A 22,788-nucleotide genomic window follows, 5' to 3' on the forward strand; every position below is an offset into this window, starting at 1 on the left:
CACACACACACACACACACACACACACACACACACACACACACACACGCACACACGGCAAACAAGGGAGGCAAGGGCTGCTTTGGGTTTTGCCTTGACCTCGTGTCGTCCTGGGGGGGCCTCCAGGTATGTCATCAACCTTCAAAAAGGAGGTCTTTGGCTCTAGAAGAATTTCAAAGGCATTCATGAAGCAAACACAGTGAGTTCAAAAACAAACCCTTGAATTTTTTAAGTGAAATAGGACGAACTGGAACAATCCATCCTCTGCCCAGCTAGCCTGGTGTCTGTGAGGAACGATGGAAGCATCATAGCACCAAGGCCTCCATAGACAGTGCCGTTGGGCTCGGCCTCTGGAGCTCAGCTGATTTCCCAGAATCAGGACCCACACCAAGACAGGCTGTGTGCTTCTTATCAAGAAAGGTCTTATGTACCCAGTTCACCCAGTTCACCCAGTACCAAAGAGACCAGAGAGAGGTGGTCAAACACAGAAAACATCCCTTGGTTAACTGAAGTTTATTGTGTGACCCAATCAAGAGAGGGGAGGCTTTTGTTTACCCTGGAGATTGATGGGCCTTTGGGTTTCCCAGACGACAGATCGCCTCCAAGCATGTGCCACCAATATTAACGTTACTATTGTTCTGTTTGCTCTGCTTGGTAAACAAAAAACCCTAAATGAAAACCATATACCTGTTCTATGTTGCTGAGGAAAAATGTATGCCTTCTGCTTGGGTCCGAGAGATTTCTAGTTGTCAGGGGAAATTTTGCCTGTTTAATTCTCTGTCTCTGTTTCTCCTGATCTCTCTCTCTCTCTCTCTCTCTCTCTCTCTCTCTCTCCTCTTTCTTCTCTCTGTCCCTCCTCATATCTCTCTTTTTCCTCTCCTTCTCTCCTTCCCCATCTCTCTCTGTCTCTCTCCTTTTTCTCCTTTTCTCTCTCTATCTCTCCCTCCCTCCCTGGTCTATCTGTCTATCTCCCCTTCTCTCTTCTTCCCTCCTTGCCTCCCAGAAGGCGTGCTTGTCTAAAAAACAGAGTATAGCATTTTTTCTTTCATGTGAGTGATATAGTGTGCTTGTGTTCCAGTCTCACCTCTGACATACTGACTGTGTAACCATGAACAAATCCGATCACCTAACAGTGTTTTAGGAAACTCTTTAAGAGCAGAAATTACAGAGAAATGCTGATTAGCATTGGGAGAGGGAATTTATGCAAAAGAAATCAAAGATTCAATCCCTATTCCTATGTAAACGTAAAAATGAAAATCACGGTCAATCATTTCATCATCGCTGACGAGAATTAAGTACCAGACGTTCTGCTAAGTTGGGGATAGAAAGACAAGAGTAACAGAATTCCTCCTTTCAAGAAGCTTCATTCCAATGGTGGGGACATACCATTGCCTGCATTAACTATATGCAAAGTAGATACTAGATGATTTGTGAGCCTAGCCATGGGGCGGGGCATCAGGAAAGACTTCATGCAGGAGCTTTGCTCTTGAGCTGAGCTTTGAAGGGACTTGGGCATCCTAAGAAGCGGACATGATGATGGAGTGTATTCCAGGTGTGGCGGACAGTATGGGCAAAGGTGCGTGCAGAGATATTTGATGGGCCAGTCTGGCTGGACAGCGGAGTGTAGGAAGGCAGATGCTTCAAGCTAAAGGACCCTCAGAAGAAAGGTGCAAGAATGGTACAAGATGACAAGGGGAGAAGGAAAGGCAATCTTCACCACTAGAGGGCGGCCCTACCTAGAAGATGTTGTCCAACTGTTCCCTGCTAAACACCACCTGCGTGACCCCGGCTCCTTTGGTGAGCTCTTCTGGCCCTGCGGCTCACCTCGGTCCACGATGGCAGAAACTGGGCTGGAAGTGAGCTCAGTGGCCCACATCTCAACAGTCAGTGAAGAAGCATTTATTAAGTACTTACTGTTTTCTCGGAACTGTGCTGAGGCTGAGTTAATGCCTTTTCTCTGCTGATTATCTCCAAAACCCCATTTATCCATAGGATTTGAGCCTATGATTTCTCACGCCAGAGTCACTTTCTCTCCCCACTCTCTGGTCCCTGATCTGTGTAGGCAGAGGGGGAGTACCCAGATGTGACAAATCTTTGAAGTGTCAGAGAAGGCTTGTGAAACACTTCCTTTACATTAAGAGAAGAGGCAGCATCATAGAGTGGATAGAATATTCGATCTGGAGTCTGAAACACCTGGGTTTGAATCTCACTTCAAGTTCTTACTAGCTGTGAGACCCTGCAAGGTTGGTCAGTCAGTCAATAAGCATTATTTGCCTTGTACTAAGGCTTCAGATGCAAAGGCAAAAACATGGTCTCTGCCTTCAAGAAGCTCACATTTAATGGTGGAGACAACATGCAAACAACTATACACACACACACACACACACACACAAGGCCAATGCAGAGTAAATAGAAGGTAATCTCAGAAGGGAAGGAGCTGACAGCTCTGGGGACTAGGAGAGGGCTTTGGCAAAAAGTAAGATATGTTCAGTTGTGTCTGACTCTTCGTGACCCCATCTGGGAGTTTTCTTGGCAGAGATATTGGAGTCGTTTGCCATTTCCTTCTCCAACTCAATTTACAGATGAGGAGACTGAGGCAAACAGTGGTAAGTGAATTACTCAGGGTCACACAGCTAGGAAGTGTCTGAGGCTGGATTTGAATTTAGGTCTTCCTGACTCCAGGCCCAGTGCTCCATCCACTGAGCTACCTAGCTGCCCCTACAAAAAAAGAAGGGAGAGTAAAAGTGACACGCAGTCCTGTTTGACTGCTCACTAAATGCAACAAGCCATCACAACCGCCAAATAAGTATATATATATATTATATATATATATGATATTTACAAAATAAATAAATACAAGATAATTTCAAGAAAATGTGTTCAGTCATTTTTCAGTTGTGGTTGATTCTTGGTGACCCCGTTTGGGGTCTTGGCAGAGATACTGGAGTGGTTTGTCATTTCCTTCTCTAGCTCCTTTTCCAGATAAGGAAGGAAACTGAGGCAAACAGGGTGAAGTGACTTGTCCAGGGTCTCACAACTAGGAAGTGTCTGAGAACTGATTTGAACTTGGGTCTTCCTGACTCCAGGCCCTATCCACTGCACCAGTAGTAAGATATGAACAGAGTCTTACAAATGGCACTAGAAGGAAGGAAGTCTAAAAGGCAGAGGTGAGGGAGAACATTCCAAGTGTGGGGGAGTACAAAGGAGCATCGTTTGGGAGGACCAGAGGGTCACCTGGTGCATCTGGATCCCAGATGAAGGAGACAAGACAACTAAGAAGGGGCCAGGTTGTGAAGAGCTTCAGCCTCAGTTTCCTCATCTGTAAAAGACAGATTAATAACAGCACAAGGTTATTGTGAACATGAAATGAGATAATAATACGCCCCCTCCCCGTTTCTGTAGCTACATGTTTGAAGGTTTGGAAAGTGTCTTGTGGGCAGGTCTCCTTTGATCCTCACAATAACCTAGGGAGGTAGGTCCCGACCCCAGGGATTATTAGCCTCTTTTTATACATTTATGGAAGTGACTGGCCCAGTGTCACACAGTGCCATTCTATTCAATTTGTATTAAAATGTTTCGGGAAATGCCTCCAGCCTTGAGTTATTTGGTACCAGTGGAAGGCATCATTATAAAGATTTGGGGGTGGGGACATGGTTTAGAGGGTTTCCGTGGGGGAATCCTATAGGACACATACACCACACACACACACTCACACACACACTCATACTCACGCACTCTCACACACACACTCTCTCTCTCTCTCACACACACACACACACACTCACACACACACTCACACTCACACACACACTCATACTCACACACTCACACACACACACTCTCACACACACACACTCACACTCTCACACACTCACACTCATACACACACTCATACTCACGCACTCTCACACACACACACTCTCACACACACACTCACACACACTCACACTCATACACACACACTCATACTCACACACTCTCTCACACACACACACACACACACACACACACACACACACATGCACGCTGAGTGCTATTGCTGCTGTCCCTACAGGTGGCTTGGAGGGCGGGCTCAGTTGCCCTAGGACCAGGCTCTGTGCTGTGACTGGCTGGCTAGGAATCAGGGAAGGAGGATGAAGGGGGTGGGGTGGAGGGGGCTGGGAGGAGGCAGGTGTCAAATATCTTGCACCTGTCCCAGTATCGGTCACGTGGGCCTGGGTTTCACCTGCCGGACTGAGTTGGGACAATCAGGCTTCTTGTTCTGCGGCAGACAGACTGGCCCCCCGGGCTCTGGGGCCCTGGTTGTCATGGGGACAAACCCAGGGAGGTCACTTGGGCAAATTCCTGGGGGAGGGGGTAGTTGGGTGGTTGGAGGAGGCCTCTCCCCTCCCCACTGCAACTAGAACTTGGGATGATATTGGGCATTCAGGATGGCACAGATGGATAGGGGCCAGAAGGTACAAATCCTCAGCTGGACAGCAGGGGGCACTGCTGGACAGTGGGGAGATCTCAGGGACTGCCCAGCCCATCCAGGCTTAGGTAGGCAAACTGTGGGTTGATCCAGTGCCCTCTGGGTGTCTTTTCATTTGGATTTAATAGGGGAGAACAGGGAGGAAGTTGGCAAGGTTGCCCTGCCCGCCGCTGGGAACCTTCTGATTCTCTTAGATGGGGTATATTTCCTTCTTGCACTGTGGAATCAAACTGCCTGACTCTTGTCTCCATTCCCCACTCTTCTAACATATAGACCTCCTCTTCTTTTGAAAGTCCCCCAGAGCATTATCTGGGGGCACCTGGAGAGGAAAGCAGGTGAAGGCAGCAATAATACTAACCAACATTTAAATAAGCCTTGGGCTTTACAGACATTTCATTTGATTGTCACAACATCTTTCCATTTTACAGATGAGGAAACTGAGGCCCAGAGATGGTACATTGGAAAGGGTGCTGGATTTGGAGTCAAATGTCCTGGGTTCAAATCCCATCTTTGATATCTGGGCCACTCTGGGACTTTGGGCAAGTCACTACACCGCTCTTGGTCTCAGTTTCCTCATCCGTAAAATAAAGAGTTTGGATTGTATGGACTCTGAGGCCCTTTCCAACTCCAGATGTGTGATATGATAAGCCTTGGAGGTTGGTTTTTGAACTAGAGTCTTCTCCTGATTCAGAAGTCAGCTCCCTCCTTCCCTCCCTCCTGTACTCTGAAGACCTGTGCCCTATTTGCCCTTTGTAAGTTTGACTCTTATCCAGCAACATTTCATCTCTGGCCTTGATGAAATCTCCCTTCCCTGGTTCCTCTAGTCTTTATCCACTAAGCCTTCAAAATGAGAATAATCAAACTGGCCCCCAGAAGAGTCACCAAAAATGCACCTTGTTGCCTTCTTTACAGAAGTGGGGAGGAATATTGTGTGCTCTGTCAGACACACTGGATGTGTTGACAGGTTTCCTTTACTCCTTCCTTCTCTCTCTTTCTTTCTCTCTTTCTCTCTCTCTTTCTTTCTTTTTCTCTAGGACTGGTTCACTGGGTAGGGGAGAGAGGAGAGATAGATTTGGAAAGGACAGTGATGTACAAAACATATGTATATTTGTATATTCATATTTATTTTTGGTTTGGACCTGTGATCTCATTGATGTAGGTTACAGTCCAGTGAGGAAAATCCCTTTTCTAATGCAAATCAGCAACTATTATGCGATGAATCATCTTTGAGAGCTGCCTAGGGCATCGAGAGGCCACACAGCCAGTCCTTGTTAGAGTCTGGACTCGAATTCGGGTCTTCATCGTCTCCAAGGCCCACTCTTTGTCTGCTATATCGGGCTGACTCTTCTAAGAGCTTCTAAATTCTCTGGGCCTCAGTTTCTTTCTGTAAAATTCAGTGGTTGGATTGATGACATGAAGGTCCCTTCTGGCTCTAATCAATGATCCCTTCATGGCATTGCCTGCAGGTTTCCTAGTTTGGTAAGCCTTTGATGCCACACCAGTCACGTCCCTGCGCCACATTCTGTTGTCCTCCACTCAGGCCTCCTCTTAGGTGGTATGGAGGCATGGAAGGGACTCTCAGTTCTCTAACACCAAGTGCAAACTCTGCCACATCCTGGAAAGTGCTGGAAAGACTTTCTAGACCAGCTGGCTTAAAGGGTCACAGGATTGCTAACTGAAAAGGACCTGGGGCCAGCTAGTCTGACCCCCTCATTTTACGGATGAGGAAACTGAGGCCCAGAAATGTTAATCTACTTGCCCGGGCTTACTGAATAAGTAGCAGAGTCAGGACTTGAATCCAGGTCCTCTGATTCTAAATCCCAAGCTTTTTCCCGTGGCACACCCGTCTTCCAAGACCTGGTCATGCTGAGCAGGGACTAGCAGTGGCCAGGAAGTGATAGATTTTTTCTTTTCCACAACATCATTGCAGGCACCCACGAGGCACGGAGGGGTTTCAGTCTGTATGAACAATGGAGGAAGGAGCAGCCATACCCGCTAACACCACACGTGGAGCATTGAGGTAGGTTCAGAGGCAGGTATGACCTCACACAGACCAGCTCTCCTGTCCCTCAGATCTTGTCGATACAAACAAGAACCAGGCTTTGAAAAGCCATCCCCCGCTTGCCCTCCAGGCGTAGCCCCCTTCTCCTGAGCCCGCAGCCTCCCTCCTGCTCCACCAGCTGCTCCTGGGCTTTAGTGTTTGTATTGAAACCTACCCCCTTCCTCTTCTAAAGCCTCCCCATGTTTTCTGACTCAGTTTCTCCAAGGCAGCTGGAATTTTCCTTCTCACCATTAATACCTCACTCCTGGGCTTCTCATTATCTTTCCCCTATTTTTATATAGACACTCTCCTCCCACCCAGTTACCTTCTCAGTACATTTATCCCCTGGTGTATTATATCTTTTCCAAATGAACATCACCAGATCTAAATTGAATTAACTTGTTACAAAATCTTACTTGGTGTTTAATCAACTTTGCAATAACAAAACATCACTCAACACTCTCCCTAATGCTTCAACATAAAGAAAGATCTCAGCAAATATAAAAAGCCAGAAAAATAAAAATATAGTTTATGTACAAATATATTATATAAAATAAAATGGAAAATATTTTGATATAAATACATTATATACAAATTTTATATATAAATACATTATAGAAAATGATTTATAAAATGTAGTTCATCTGTAAATATAACATATAAATATTTTACATAAATGATATAAATATTTTAGATATAAATGTTACATAAAATAATATATAAAATAGTTTATAAAATATAGTTTATCTATAAATATTTATTATATTTATATATAATATAAATTATATATTAACTATTTTATATAAAATAATATATAAAATTTTATAAACATGTGAAATATATTTTATATGTAGTATATTATATAAATATAATACAAATTTAATATATAACTATTACATAAAATAAGTATTTGCATGCAAATGTATATAAAATATATTATACAACATACACAAAACTACAGTAAATATATAAAACATTTATATGGAACTGTATTCTATAAAGTGTGTAAATAATTTACATACAAATATATAAAATGATATATAAAATATTTTCTATGTAAAGATATTATGTAAAAACAATATATATAATATATTAAAATGATATCTAAATGATTTTATATACATAAAAAGGCAGAAATCGACATGCCAAAACATTGGACTACAATAAAGTCAGAAAACAGTACGAACACAGTTCAAAGCCAGGGTATTTTGTTGTTCAATTCCGTTCTGCAGATACTATGTACTTGGTGCTGGTGATACAAAGATAAAAATGACATAGCTCCTCCCTTTCAGGAGATGCCATTTTACTGGTGGATGCCATGTGTCCACAGATATGTAGGAGGTGAGAGTTTGTGGGAGGAGCCTGCACCGTTCCCCTGGGGATCAGGAGAGGCTTTCCTTAGAAGGCAGCATCTGAGTTGAACCTTGAGGGAAGCCAAGGGTTCTAGGAGGTGAAGATAAGGAGGAAAGGTATTCCAGGGAACAGAGGCAAGCCATTTTGGCAGGAGTATAGAGTGTAGGAGGTGGGGGAGGGGAAGAAAGGAATGGGTATTAGACCTGAGATTTCATGTCACAGAACTTCTGGTGAGGATAGTCCCTCTGCCAAAGCAGGTGGGCACCTCTATACCTCAGCACTGTAGGTATAGAAAGTTTCTCAGAGCACTGAGCAGTTCAGTGACTTGTCCAGGGTCACACAACCAGGATGTGTCAGAGGGGAGACTGGAACCTTGATCTATCTGGCTCCAAGGCTGTCTCTCTATGCTCTATACTATCTTGCTTTTTATGAAGAAGAGTAATAAGCAGAAACAAGTCTAGAAAGGTGGGTTGTAGTCAGGCTGCAAAGGTTTTACATGCCAGAAGAAGGATTTCATATTTTATCTGGGAGATAATAGGGAGTCCCTGAAGGTCTTTGAGCACAGGAGTGAGGAGGTTAGACCTGTGTCTTAGGGAGATTATGTTGGTAACTAAGTTGGTAAAAACTTTGATAAGGGGGGGAAAGTAGAATCAGGGAGATGAGTGAGGAGGGCCTGAGCAGATGGCTCTGTGAGTAGAGAGAAACCAGATGGGAGAGGGGTCATGGCGCTAAAATCAGCAGTACTCATCGACATTGACTGGTTCAGTGGAAAGAGAGCTAGAGGGTCTGGGTTTAAAAATCCCAGTTCTGCTTCATCCTGTTTATGTGAGCTTGGGCTAGTCACTTCGCTGAGCCTCAGTTCCCCTATCTGTAAAATAAGGCAATTGGATTAGATGGCCTCTGAAGCATTCTTTTTTTTTTTTTTTTAACTCTGAGTCTGGATTTCTTTCATCCCATGATGAGAAGTAGAGGGTGAGAAGGCAGAGTTAAAGATGACTCAGGTTGTGAACCTGTGGTAAGAAGGAGGATAGTGGTATCCTCAATAGAAATATAGGATGAGGGGGAAAGAAGACGAGCTCTGTTCGGGACACGTTGGAGTTGAGATGCTGATAGGACACCTCGGTGGAGCTGTCCAACAGTCAGTGTCTAACAGTTGGCAGAGGGCTTGTGTTCAGAAAAGAGAGTATGTCTGGATGTGCAGAGCTGGGAGCCATGGCTGTGGAGATGGTAATTGAACCCATGGGAGCTGATGGATATGTAAAAAACAATCTCCGAATAACAGCTGAGCCAGGGAGAACATCTGCACCATTCTCATCTGAGTAGTGAGAACATAACCAAAATATAAACGTCATGTTTCAAAGTATTTGAGGCTTATCTTCAGAAGAATATGTCAAAAGCTAAGTGAGTATGGAGAGAAAGAGAAACAGTCTGTGAGGCCAGGTTTAGTTCAGATTGTAGAACTTGAACGAAGCAATGGCTTGCCCCAAGAAGGGGTGGGGAGGGAAAATCAAGATAAGCAGAACGAAATAAAATGGAAAAAGAGGAAAATTACACTTGAAGTCATAAAGAGAACTGAGCTGGCTTCTCTCTGTCTCTCTGTCTCTCTGTCTCTCTCCCTCCCTCCCTTCCTTCCTTCTTTCCTCCCTCCCTCCCTCCTTTCCTTTCTTTTCTCCCTCCCTCCCCTCCCTTTCTTCCTCCCTCCCTCCCTCCCTTCCTTCCTTCCTTTCTCCTTCCTCTCTGTCTTTCTTTCTATTCTGAATTTAACTAACACCAAATAAGACTAGTATTTACATTCACAAAGCAGAGTAGGAAAAAAAGAAGACTGTCCATAACATCATGAATCTGTATCACAGACAGCTTCCCTTTTCTCTTCAGAAACATAACAAATTCAGTACATCATCTCCAAAACTGTCCTGCTTATCTGTTTGCTTCCTATGAACATTTGTTTTGTTCTGTTCTCTTCTCTGCGTTTTTAAAAACAGCTCAGTGACTCTCTTTCTTTACTTTTTTTTTTTCAAACAAGTGACTCTATCACTTCCTAACTGTGTGACCTGGGGCAAGTCACTTCATTTCCCTGGGTCTCAGTTTCTTCATCATGGGGATGAATTAAGTGGCCTCTCAGGTCACTTCTAGTTCTTGACCCTCAATCCTATGATCAATCTGGAAATGCCTTTATTCCTGACACTCACCTGTGAAAAAGAGCTGGGCGCTGGGAGACTTCTGCTTGCTTCCTGGCTTTGCCACTGGACAAGTCATTTCTCCTCTCTTTTCTCCTCTATAAAGTGAGAGATAACATGTTTCTCATGTAGATAATAACATCAATGTTCATTTTCCCCATTCTATTTTATATTAGCAAGTGTTTATATAAGGCTTTAAGATTTGCAAAGCACTTTAATACATAATCTTACTTGTGCTGTGAAGTGGGTGCTATATTTTTCCCCATTTTATAGATGAGGGAACTGAGGCTGAGAGCAGTTAAGTGACTTGCCCAGGGTCAGAGATGGGATTTAAACTCAGGTCTTCTTGATTCTTAATCCAGCATTCTATCCTCTGTGCCACTTACTTGCCTAGGCTAGGACCTACGCATAACCAAGGAAGAAAATTAGAAAAACTAAAGATTCCAAAGATGAAAATTCATCTGAGAATTCATCACATCCAGATGTTGGCTCAGAGACAACGGTGAAATAATGTCTGGAGTAATCAGCTCCTGATGTGCAGGGCAGGGAAGCTGTTACGATTGAGGAAAAGTGAAGGGCTGACTTGTATCAGCTATGGCAAATCAAAGTGCAGTGGGCTTATTCATTCCGGAAGGAAATGAAAATGGAAAGTGGATCAAATAGTAAACAAAGCCCATTTTTCAGATGCACACACTTAACCCTTGACTCTCCATGGGAGCTGGATCCAGAAACACCATAAGCAATTGCAACTTTAGGATAATGTCAAAGTGCGTTCAAGTAGCTCCACCTTTTATATCTGAAAACCCTCTCCACCCATATTCTTGTATTTTTTATTCATGATCTCCAGTCCCTCTTTCCTCTGTCTGTATGTGTCCTTTTAAAACTTGAGCTCATCTCTAGCCATAATTGTTTAACTTTCCTGCCTCTCTCAGTCTTTTCCTTCGCTGGCCTCCTTTGCAATTGTATCATCAGCATTTTGGTTTTGAAAGACTTCCATCTTTCTTGGGCCATTTTCTTTTCTCACAGTCACAGAATCTAAGAGGGGAAGGACCTCTGAAGGCACTTGGTCCAATCCAGAGGTCATCTTGTTCAATTCTTTTGTTTTACAGATGAGTAAACTGAGGCCCAGGGAAATCAAAAGACTTGCTCATAATCACACAAGAAGTTAGTGGCAGAATCTGCAGTCAAACTCTGGTCCTTTGACTCCAGATACTTGAAAATAATTATTCTATTCCCATCTAATTTATCTCTCCTCCAGGCTCAATACCCTCTGTTAATTAACAACAACAATAATGTTCTGGGAACTGTGCTAAGCACTTTACAAATATTATCTCATTTGGTCTTTACAACAATCTTGGGACGTAAATGTTTTTATTGTCCTCATTTTACAGATGAGGAAACTGAGGCAAACAGAGTTTAAGTGACTTGCCCAGGGTCACACAGCTAGTAACTGTTTGAGGCCAGATGTGAATTCAGAAAGTTGAGTCTTTCTGACTCTGGGTTCGACGTTCTACCCACTGCATCATTTAACTGTACCATCTCTGTCTAAGAGAGTCAAACTGGCCACTCTGGCTGCTTCCAATGCTCTTCTCTTCTCTCCCACATTCAGTTCAGCCCTGTACCACCCTGGTCCCCACTATCCCTTTTCACTTTTCCCTTCTGATGCTTCCCTCTACTTAAGATGTAATGAAAAGACCTGACCTGGAATCTCCGCTCCATTTGCTGTAGTTGTGTAACCCTAGGCAAGTGGCATCACCTCTCTGGGACTCAGTTTCCTCATCCTTAAAATGAGGGGTTTGGTCTAGATGGTCTCTGAGGTCCTTTCCAACACTCAGTCTGGTCTCTTCCTCTTCTATTCTTTCCCACTTCTTCTGATCACTGAACACAGCTCTCTCCTAAAGATGTCCCACACATCTCTTTGGCACCCTCTCCAAGGTTGGCTGCTCCTCTCACAGCTCCAGATGCACAATGCAGGGGAAGAGTCAGGTGACTACTTGTTTCCTATGACTACTTTCAGACCTTGGTCACCATCATCCAGCACACATCCTTTCTTCACTGGGACTTTCATGCTGGTGCATCTGTGGGCAAGTGGGATCACTTATTATCTGTGAGACTGTCTTCTTATGTGTCCACAGCAATAAATCAAGGTCATTGTAGAGAGTGAACTTGGAGACTGATGAAACCTGAGAAAGCATTTAGGTATTTTCCATCACCTGTTATACTGGGATGGGTCCTTCCCCTTCCTGCGTGCCTCTCTAAACCCTATCTATAAAAACATGGGAAGGATTCTCTGACCTCTTCACCTTCCTTCATCTGAAATCTTCTAGTTCTTAATGCTCATAAACTGGCCTCCTACTTCCTCAATCTCTTCAACTCTCATGATCTGTCTCCAGTCTACCTCAACAATGATCAATATTTCTCATACTTTAGAACCTCCTACCTCCAAATAAATTTGCCCCAGCTGACTGAACTCCCAACTATGTCTCCACTATCCTATGCAGATCCTTCATGACCGAAAGCTTGTGAACCTGGTTAGATTGAAGAATGAAATTTCCATTGGGTTGAAAAAAAAAACCTATGCTTGTGTCTACCTGCTGGATCCCCCACCTGGTGCCAAGTAATTAATAGAACCAGCCTCCTTTTTAAATGCTGAGACTTGTCACTTGGCAATAGCAGGGATCAGCTGAAACAATTTTTCACCGGATGTTTAAGGAACCATTCTGACGGAGGCAGTGTGGTACAGTGGAAAGAATACTGGCTTTCACCTCCAAGGCCCCAGATTCAAATCCCCTCTCTGATGCTTGCTATCTGTATTGTGTGACTTTGGGAAAGTCATTTAACTGACCTGTGTCAGTTTCCTCATCTGGCAAAGGAGGGGATTGGATTAGATGGATTCTGAGGTCCTTTCCAGCTCTGAGTATGAGGTCCTCTTCAGGCCTCAGTTTTCTCATCTGTTAAATGAAAAGGTTGGATGAGATAGCTTCTGAAATTCCTTCTGGCCTAGAACCAATAATAGCTAGCATTTTATATGGAACTTTAAGGTTTACAAAACCTTCTACAAATATGCTCTTATTTTATCCTCAGAGTAACCCTGGTAGGTAGGTTCTATTAATATTCCCATTATCCAGATGAAGAAACTGAGGTTGAGAGATTAAGTGACTTGCCTAGGGTCACACAGTAGGCAACTGAGGTAGCATTTGAACTCAGGTCTTCCTGACTTCAGGTTTAGCACGCTGTCTACTGTACTACCCAGGTGCCTCTAAGGGCAGAATCCAGGATCCTTTTGGCATTTCTTTCTGTCTCCATACCATCTAGTGCTTTTCTTGGCATGCCTTGTTCATTTCTGCTTTGAACCTCTGCTCACACTGATTCCCCCAACGTGGTATAATGGAGGCATTTAGGTACTTTCCATCACCTGTTACACTGCGATGGGTCCTTCCCCTTCCTGCCTGCCTCTCTAAACCCTATCTATCCCCCAAGGCTTACCTCAAATATGGGAAGGATTCTCTAACCACTTCGCTTTCCTTCATCTGAAATCTTCTGGTACTTAACACTCATAATTTGCTCTATTTGGAATGCTTTGATATTCTTTATTTTCCCTCATTGAACTCTCCAGGGTAACAGAAAACAGAAACTAAGCAAAAACAAATAAACACAGTGGCTACTTCTGACAACAGACGACTCGTTCTTCGCCCTTAATCGGTCACCCTTTCTGTCAAAAGGTGAAAGACACGCTTCGTTTCCAGCCTGGTGAAGTCCCGGTTGGTCACTACATTTCCTGGTCACAGTTCTCAGGTTTCTCAGAGTTGTTTTCTCGACATCACTCTGTTTATCATGTCAATTGTTGTAGCTCCGTTTGCCTCACCCTGCATTAATTCATCCAGGTCTTTCCCAGTTTCTCTGAAATTTTCATATCCATCATTTCTTGTGATGCTATAATGTTACATTACAGCCGTATACCACAAGATGTTGGATTATTCCAGAACTGATGAGCACCCTCTATTCTCCACTCTTTGCTACCTCAAAAAAAGAACTCCTAAAAATATATATTTTTTTTGTTTATGGGAATTTTCCCTCTATCAATCTGTTTAGAGTTATATGCCTGTTAGTGGCATTGCTGAGTCAAAGGGCCTATGCAGTTCAATGACTTTTCTAGGATAATTACAAATTGTTTTCCATAAAATTTGCCTTTAATCCTATAATTACTCTCAGGCATCTTCCACACGCATTGCTGCTGCCTCAGGACTGCTAGCACTCTGCCTCCTTTCACCTCTTGCCCAGGGAACAGTAATCCAATTAATATTACCATTGTTATTAGAAAAGGCAGGACAAATTATTGACTGCCTAGGCCAAGGTTTCCTTCCCTGGCCACCATTCTCTGTTGGGTGTTGTATCTCCTTTGTAGAAGGTAAGCCCCTTGAGGGCAGGACTATTTCATCTTTGTCTTTGTATACCGGTGCTCACCAAAGTGCCTGGCAGACAGTAGACATGCAAAAAACATTTGTGGATTGCTATGTGATGTGTATTCTATGTTATAAATGGAATGTAAACCCCTCAAAGGCAGGGGTATTTTTCATTTCTGTATCCCCACAACCTAGAACACAGTCTGACACACAGTAAGTGCTTTATAAACTCTCATTGATTAATCGAACTATTTGATAATTTTTTGTTGTTGTTGAGTGGTGATTGTGAACTTATTGGGCAAAGATCACGTTTATCAGTTTTGCTGTTTGTATGGTTCCAGATTCATCACTGGGACTTTTATGCTGGTGCATCTGTGGGCAAGTGGGATCACTTATTATCTGTGAGACTGTCTTATATGTCCACAGCAATAAATCAAGGTCATTGTAGAGAGTGAACTTGGAGACTGATGAAACCTGAGAAAAAACATTTCTAAAAAAGATATCCCAGCTTGAGAAGGAAAAAATGGATTCTCAGTTCTGAGAAGAAACCTCTTACAAAGCTTCTCAATTGCGTGGGAAAACTGTGCTCTGGCATCTCCGGGAGAAAGCAGGAGTCAGAATGAGGAAGAAAGTTTCCCTCCTGTGAATTTCAATGAAGTTAGTACCTGTAGACTATGTATAAAATATGTTACATACTTTAACAATATATAATAATACACATATATTTTACATACATACATGTACTTCTTGTCGGAATTTGATATGTTGGACTTTTATTTTTTTGAAAATGGAGGGTATTAAGGTGGGATAAGAGTGAAAGACTAAATTATTGAGGGAATAAAACTCCAAGGACAGATAAAGAACTTAAAAGAAATTTAAAATATGCAAGGAAATTGAAGTCATTGAAAAAAAACCACAATGCTCTTGATAAACAACTCTGAGGAAAGGTATAACAAAACACTAGTAATATTTAATAGAAAGACCCGATGGACAGGTGGATACAGAGCTATTGAAATGAATTTTATCGTCTGAGAGTAAGAGTGCACGTATAATGGCTCACTAATCGGTCTATTATGTCTGCCTGTATTGGCACTTCTGTTCTCAAGGTGACTGTTAGTTCTTTGTGCTAGCAGTTAAGAGCTTAAAAACTCCCTGCTTCTTAAAAATTGGAGTAAACAAACCACTTAACCAAGATGAACACAGGTTGACAATTGAAGACAATGATCGAGTAAACACATCAAGTGGTGATTTATGCAGGGCCTACAATTAGCGTAGGTGTAGCGAGACAGCTGTCCTTGGTGTCAGGAAGGCCATATTCCACTTCAGATATATATTGACTGTGAGCCTTGGCCAAGTAACTGCTTCTCAGTGCCCCCCCCAACCCCTCCCACCTCTAAGTCTATTTGTTACAGAGAAATTTTTGATTTGCATTGACAGAGGAAGTATGAGACCTCTTAATATTGACAGCCACAGGTCTGGTCAAAGTAATCTGAGTGTGCCCCTCCCCCCCAAATTCCTCTCCACCTTAATTTCTGTATGTCTCATTTGATTCTTAAGCACACTCTCCCTTTTACTGTTGTTTCCACTTGCACATGTCACACCTTCCTAGCTAGATAATAAGCTCCCTGATCATACAAATCATAATGTAAGCTCTTGCTGTCATGTACAACTCTGAGCAGAGCTCTCTCAAACTTGATGAACCATTGACAAATAGCTGTTGATTTTTAAATGCAAATCTATGCAAAACCCAGCTCCAAAAACTCAGCTATACATGTGTGGCAGATGCTGAGATGTCAATGAAAAGAGGCTCCACTGAGAGGTGAGACATGGTTTAAGAGATAAGAAGTGGGAGAGCATTCCTCACAGGGGAATAGAGTTTATGTGAGTTAGTCATGGGAGAGCATGGTATCATAAGCCAGTCTCCTTTATTTGAATAGAACACATGACCTCAGATACGAAATGAGTTATGGGCAGTTAAAGACAGTGGGAGTAATCATAAAAATAAATAACGTAGCTTAAAATTTGTTTTAAAAAGTGCTTAGGACTTTTTTTTTTTAACCAAGGGATTTAACTGATCAAAATATTGCTTGGAGAGTTTTTGTAGCCATATATATGATAGATAGGGCCGCTAGGTGGCACCACGGTGCACAGAGCACTGGGCATGGAGTCAGGAAGACTCATCTTCCTGAGTTCAAATCTGGCCTCAGATACTTGCTAGCTATGTGACCTTGGGCAAGTCATTTCACCTCAGTTTGCCTCAGTTTCCTGTCAAATGAGCCCTAGAAGGAAATGGCGAACCACTCCAGTACCTTTGCCAAGAAAATCCTAAATGGTGTCAGGAAAAGTCAGACGTAACTGAAACAACCAAACAACAATAACCATATGATAGATTAGATCAGTCCAGCCAGGATGCTAGAGCAATAGTCTAGGCTATCTTCTGCAGTACTTACCAGATTGTTTTAGGATACAAACATTTTTATCAACGATACATTGAAAATCAGCTTTGAGAAGTTTGTTGGAACTTTTGTGATGAGTAAGTTAGATATTTTAAAAAATTCAAATGTTTTATTAAAGAGCATTGAGGGGCAGTGTGGTATAGTGGACAGAAAACTGGCCTCAGAGTCAGGAAGCCTGGATTCAGATGTGGCCACTGTCATGTACTGGTTCTCCAAACCTGGGCAGATCACTTGATCTTTCAGTGTTTTAGGCAATTCTCTAAAGCTATCAGTTGCAGAAATTGTGCTGACCTGCATTGTCAGGTGGCATTTCTTCACTGGGAGCTCCTTATGTAGTACTCATTCTGAGGAAATATCTCCAACTAGAACTTATGCTCACAGGTCCTCGGAGGGTATAGCTTACTTCTTCTCACAAGGTTCTAGAGGTGACTCTAGCGGGTAGGGTTTATAGTACTATTATAGTACTATAGTATTGCTCATGAGCCCCCACCAGTGTGCTCCCCATTATCAATCAACCAGTTGAACTTCATTAGCTTTTAGGAAAAAAAAAGATTTACTAAGAAGGAAAGCAAGAAGAGTTGGTTAAAAACATCCCCTCAGCCCAAATTGGGAAACACACATAGATTGTAGGAGCTAAATCTCATGTGTTTTTTTGGGGGAATCCTTGGTAAATTACTTAGAAAGCTTAAGGAAAGTCCTTCTATCCTTCTAGAAGGCAATACTTACTCAGTTAGTATTTAATCCCATTAAATGTCAGAGATTATAGGATCATAGTCTAGTTGTGTTAGAGCCTGAAAAGACTTTAGGTATCCTAGTCCATTCATCATTTTACAGAGGAGAAAAAGAAAAAAAAAACAATTGAGTCCTAGCAAGCAGAAGAGATTTGCTTAAGGTCATGTAGGCAGGAAGGGGCTGAACTGGATACAATTCAAATCAATTTGATCCCAATTTCCCTTCCACTTTTTACTTCACTGAAAGATGTTTACTTTGTTTCTTAGAGTTTACATTCGGGTCTCTGGAGATGACAATCTCCAGAGATTGTCAATAACAGTTTATGGAGATGAGAGAAGAAACAACAATAACCCCAACCAATTACATTATGTCTTTGTCCTTTTACTATTTATATGAAAAACATTCAGGAATGCAAAGTGACAGACTCTTGGCCACATAAGGCCATGGTTTCAGTTTGCAGTCCCCATGAAGCATTTACATTTAAATGTCTCTTTCTTTGGGCAGGGATTCATCCTCTGTGGCCCCAGGATGACCTAACAGTCATTAGTCACTGGTTGTGTGGGAGATGAGGCACCTAACACAGGCATCATAATTTCCATTTCATTTAGTGGTGGGATAGCTGTGGAAGGAACTTCCAAATGAACTATCCCAATGACCCACTGATTTAAAACATAATGGCGTGAATCTGGATGCTGTGGTAGAAAGAACTCTGGTTCTGGAGTCAGAAGAACTGGGTTCAGAACCTGCCAACAATGCTCATTACTCATGTAACTTTGGCCAAGTTGCTTCACACCTCCCTGGGTCTCGCTTTCCTCATTTGTAAAATGAGGGGGTTAGAATGGACAGTTTCTGAAGTCCCTCACAGTTCTAGATCTATGATTCTTGTTGTTATGTTGTGTCTGACTCTCTGTGACCCCATTTGGGGTTTTCTTGGCAAAGATACTTGAGTGGTTTGCCATTTCCTTTTTTTTTTTTTTTTTTGCCAAACCCAGCACTCTGTCTACTGTGCCACCTGGCTGCTCCCAAATCAGTTATTCTATGAAAATGCAAAGTTGTGCCAAGCTCGGAGCTGTGAAGAATATCATAGAATGTGTGGGTTATTGAGGTTATTTCAATTCAGGTTCTTCCATTTACTGGCTGTGTGACCTTGGACAAATCCTGTACAGCAATATAGATTTAGAAGGGGACTTACAGGCCATTGAGCCCAGTTACCTTACTTTATAGAGAAGGAAATTGATGGCAGCTCGGTGACACAGTGGACAGACTGTGGGGCCTGCAGTCAGGAAGATTGGAGTTCAGATCTGGGCTCAGACACTGTGTGACCCTGGGCAAGTCACTTAACCTCTGCTTGTCTCATCTCTAAAATGGGATAATAATATCATCTACCTTTCAAGGTTGTGTAAGGATCAAATCAAATGAGATAATAATCGTAAAGCTCTTGGAACATAGATAAATGAAGGGACACACCCAAGTCATGCAATTTCTCTTCTGGGCCTGTTTTCTCATACTAAGATCCAAGGGATTAAGATCAGGCATTACCTAAGTGTGGCCTTGGGGGAAATGTGAAGGATTTGAAGTCAATATCTGAATCCAGACTCTTCTACGTCTGCAACCTTGGATATAGTTAATGAACCTCTCTGGACCTCAAGGATATATGTCCCCATCAAGGCTGGTCACCATTGCCACAGAAGATGTCCTGTGTGAAGATCTGATCTGTTCCTGTTGTATCAATATTTTAAAATGCTTTGTAATATTTAGCATTTATACGATGCTTTAAAGGGACAGCTAGGTGGTACAGTGGATAAAGCATTGAGCCTTGAGTCAGGAAGACCAGAGTTCAGATCTAACCTCAGAAAGTTTTTAGCTGTATGACTCTGAGCAAGTCACTTCACCCCTATTTACCTCAGTTCCTCATCTGTAAAGTGGGGACACACTGGAGAAGGAAATGGCAAACCACACTTCAGTATCTTTGCCAAGAAAATTCCCCGGACAATGTCAATGGGGTCACTTAGAGTCTGGCACAACTCAACAATAATGACAACAACACAATGCTGTAAGGTTGGCAAAGATCTTTACATATATTAGCCCATTTGATCCTTACAACAATCGACAAAAGGGGCTAGGTGCTATTATCATCTCCATTTTACAAATGAGGAAACTGGAGACATTGCGTGATTTGCCCAGGATCATACAGCTAGTAAGTGTCAAAGGCAAGAATCCAATTAAAGTCCTCCTGACTCCAAGGTCCTCTCTCTACCCACTGCACCACCCTGCTTCCTCCAATAAGGAAACAACTGTTTTTTTCTTTAAACAATCATTTCAAAGAAACTTCTGAGTTTCGAGCAAGGTGGGGCAGCAATGAAAAAGACAGACTTAAGCTTTTCTTCTCAGAACTGCCACACAAGGATATGCTCTCTAGAAGAGAGAAGCCACTGGCAAATAAAGAAAACTGTTAAAAAGGCTCTTGATGCCAAGCTGGCTTGAAGCTCTGAGGCTGTGCATATGCCCTAGGAAGGATTTCCAGTTCTGAAGAGAATTCTTAATGGAAAAATGTCAGAATGTTCAACTGATCCACATCGCAAAAGACGTAGGACCAGAGCGTTGTAGGATAAGACATTTCTGTCCTTCCACAAAGTGAAGTTTAAGGTTACAAAGCATAATAATTAGGAGGAGACAGGCTGGATGAACTTAGGAAAGTCTTCAAGAAAACCCAACTATGCTTAATAGTGATTTTAATCATGTCATATTGGCTCTAGGGTCTAGTTACTTAACTCTGAAGTGTTGGTACTAACTGGATTGTTGAGTTCCTGTCAGACAGATGCATGTTAATTAAATTCATAGAATCTTAATTTGTGGCACCATATAACAGGCAATTAATTTACATTGCTAGCTGTACCTATCTAAAGAATCATTCATAGTAGATATCCTCTCTCTCCCTTCCAGACTTCTGACAGATTAAATTTATATGACAAGGTGCATAGAATCTAAAAAAATCTTGGGCTTCATCTATTTCAGCCTTCCACCCGAATAAAGCATTCCATCTATAGCCTTCCAAACAAATGGCCATCTTGTCTCTGAGTATCTCCAGTGCCAGGAAAGCTCCCTACTTCAGGAGGCAGACAGTCTTGTGTACAGCACCAGTTGGAGCTGTCCTAGGTTGACTCGAAATCTCTCTTCCCCCTACTTGTCCTAATTCTGCTCCCTGCAGCAATACCAAAATTGGCTCCTTTTTTTAAGATAAAATTTCTTTGAGAATCAGAAGACAGCCACCATCCCCCCCTTTTAGTCACTTTCATTTCCCTAAAAGGCATCAATATGCACAGTTTGGGGAATCTACTTTAAATCCCTATTTGAAAAGTGGGATATTCGCCTCTCTCCAGTCTTCTTGCATGTCTCCTTTGCTGCTTTAAGAATGGTGGCCAGCTGGGAGAGATAAGTCAGCCAGGAGGTAAGGCAGTGCCACATCCCTCTCCACCTGGAGGCTTACAGCATTTCTTCTTTCTCCTCACTTTGAATACCACCAGGAAAAAAGGAGTAAATCCATTGCGTTCACTCTCAGTTATGACCCCGAAATCAGTCAAACAACAACTGTTGGTTAAGCAACCCACGGGTTATTTCAAGGTCCAGGTGTGAGGTGATGAACGCCTGTACCAAGATGGCGGCAACGTCAAAGGCGAGAAGGAGGCAGAAGGTATAATTGACAAGACTTGACACCAAGTTAGATCCCCCAGATGGATGAGATTGCGAAGCCAAGCATGACGCCTAGGTTGGGATCCTGGGTGCCTGGGAGGATGGTAGTGCTCTTGACAGTAATCATAGGGAGGTTTTGAAGAAGGAAGGTTCAGAGAAATTATGAGACTCGCCCAGGGTCACCGAGTTAGTAACTGTCCAGTGCTGGGTTTGAGTCCAGGTCTTCCTGGCTCCAAGTCCAGCTCTCTCTCCTCTGCTGTCTCTGACACTCATGTATCTAAATTCATATTGTCCATTCTAACAGTGTCCTTTGGAAACCGGTTATTTCAGTGATGTTGCTGTTAATCAGAACATTTTTAGAATTCCTCTTTTGGAGACATTTTTACAGCTGAGGCACTTTGTTTTGTGTCAAATCTTCACCCTATGTTTGGTTTTTGGGAATAGCCAGAAGTCATTAGGCACTGTCAAGTAGGGAATCAGGTTAATTGCTTTTGGTCTTCAAGAAATAAAAAAAAAGTGTGACCCTAAAGAAAATAGTCAATAGTCAGTCAATAAACATTTATGTAGCTAAGTGGATAGAGCACTGGGCCTGGAGTCAGGAAGATTCATCTTCTTGAGTTCAAATTTGGCCTCAGACTCTTACTAACTGTGTGACCCTGGACAAGGCACTTAATCCTGTTTGCCTCAGTTTCCTCATTTGTCAAATGAGCTGGAGAAAAAATGGCAAACCACTCTAGCATCTTTGCCGAGAAAACTCCAAGTGGGGTCACAGAGAGTCAGACGTGACTGAAATAACTGAACGACAACAACATCCATTTATAAAACACCTACTATGTGCTGAGCACTGGTCTAATTAGATGATATTTCTTATATGGCTTGTAATGGATCCCTGAAGATATTTCTAGAGATGCTCCAAAGGCGGTTGGAGCCACTGTTGGTGGCTTCCCATGGCCTTTAGGAATGATTGTAAACTCCTTATCTCGGCTTTGAAGACCTCTCACAATCCGCCTCTAGTCTACCTTTACAGGCTTATTTCCCATCACTCCCTTCCAAGTACTTTCATTTGACACTTCAGGCATGCCTGCAATCTGTATTCCATCTCCTGTCACTTTGTCCCATTCCCCCACCTGACATGCTCTCCCTTCTTCCCTCCACCTCTTAGCACCCCTTGTTCCTTTCGAAGGCCCACGTCCTCTAGGAAATCTTTACTGATATCCCCGATTAATGTCTCCCACTCCCCAAATTATTATGTCAATTCTACGGATCATAAACACAGTGCTAGAAAAGAGCTCAAGAGCCATCCATTCTACCCCTTTCATTTTATGGTTAGCGAAACTGAGGCCCAGAGAGGAGAAGGGAATTGTCTAAAGTCTCACAGGCTATAAGTGGCAGAGCCAGTATTTGAACCCAGGGCCTTTGGCTTGGAATGGAATTCTCTTTGCATTTCACCAGACCAATACTTATTT

Source organism: Vombatus ursinus, unplaced genomic scaffold, assembly GCF_900497805.2.
Source record: "Vombatus ursinus unplaced genomic scaffold, bare-nosed wombat genome assembly UNPS02014768.1, whole genome shotgun sequence".
Lineage (NCBI taxonomy): Eukaryota > Metazoa > Chordata > Mammalia > Diprotodontia > Vombatidae > Vombatus > Vombatus ursinus.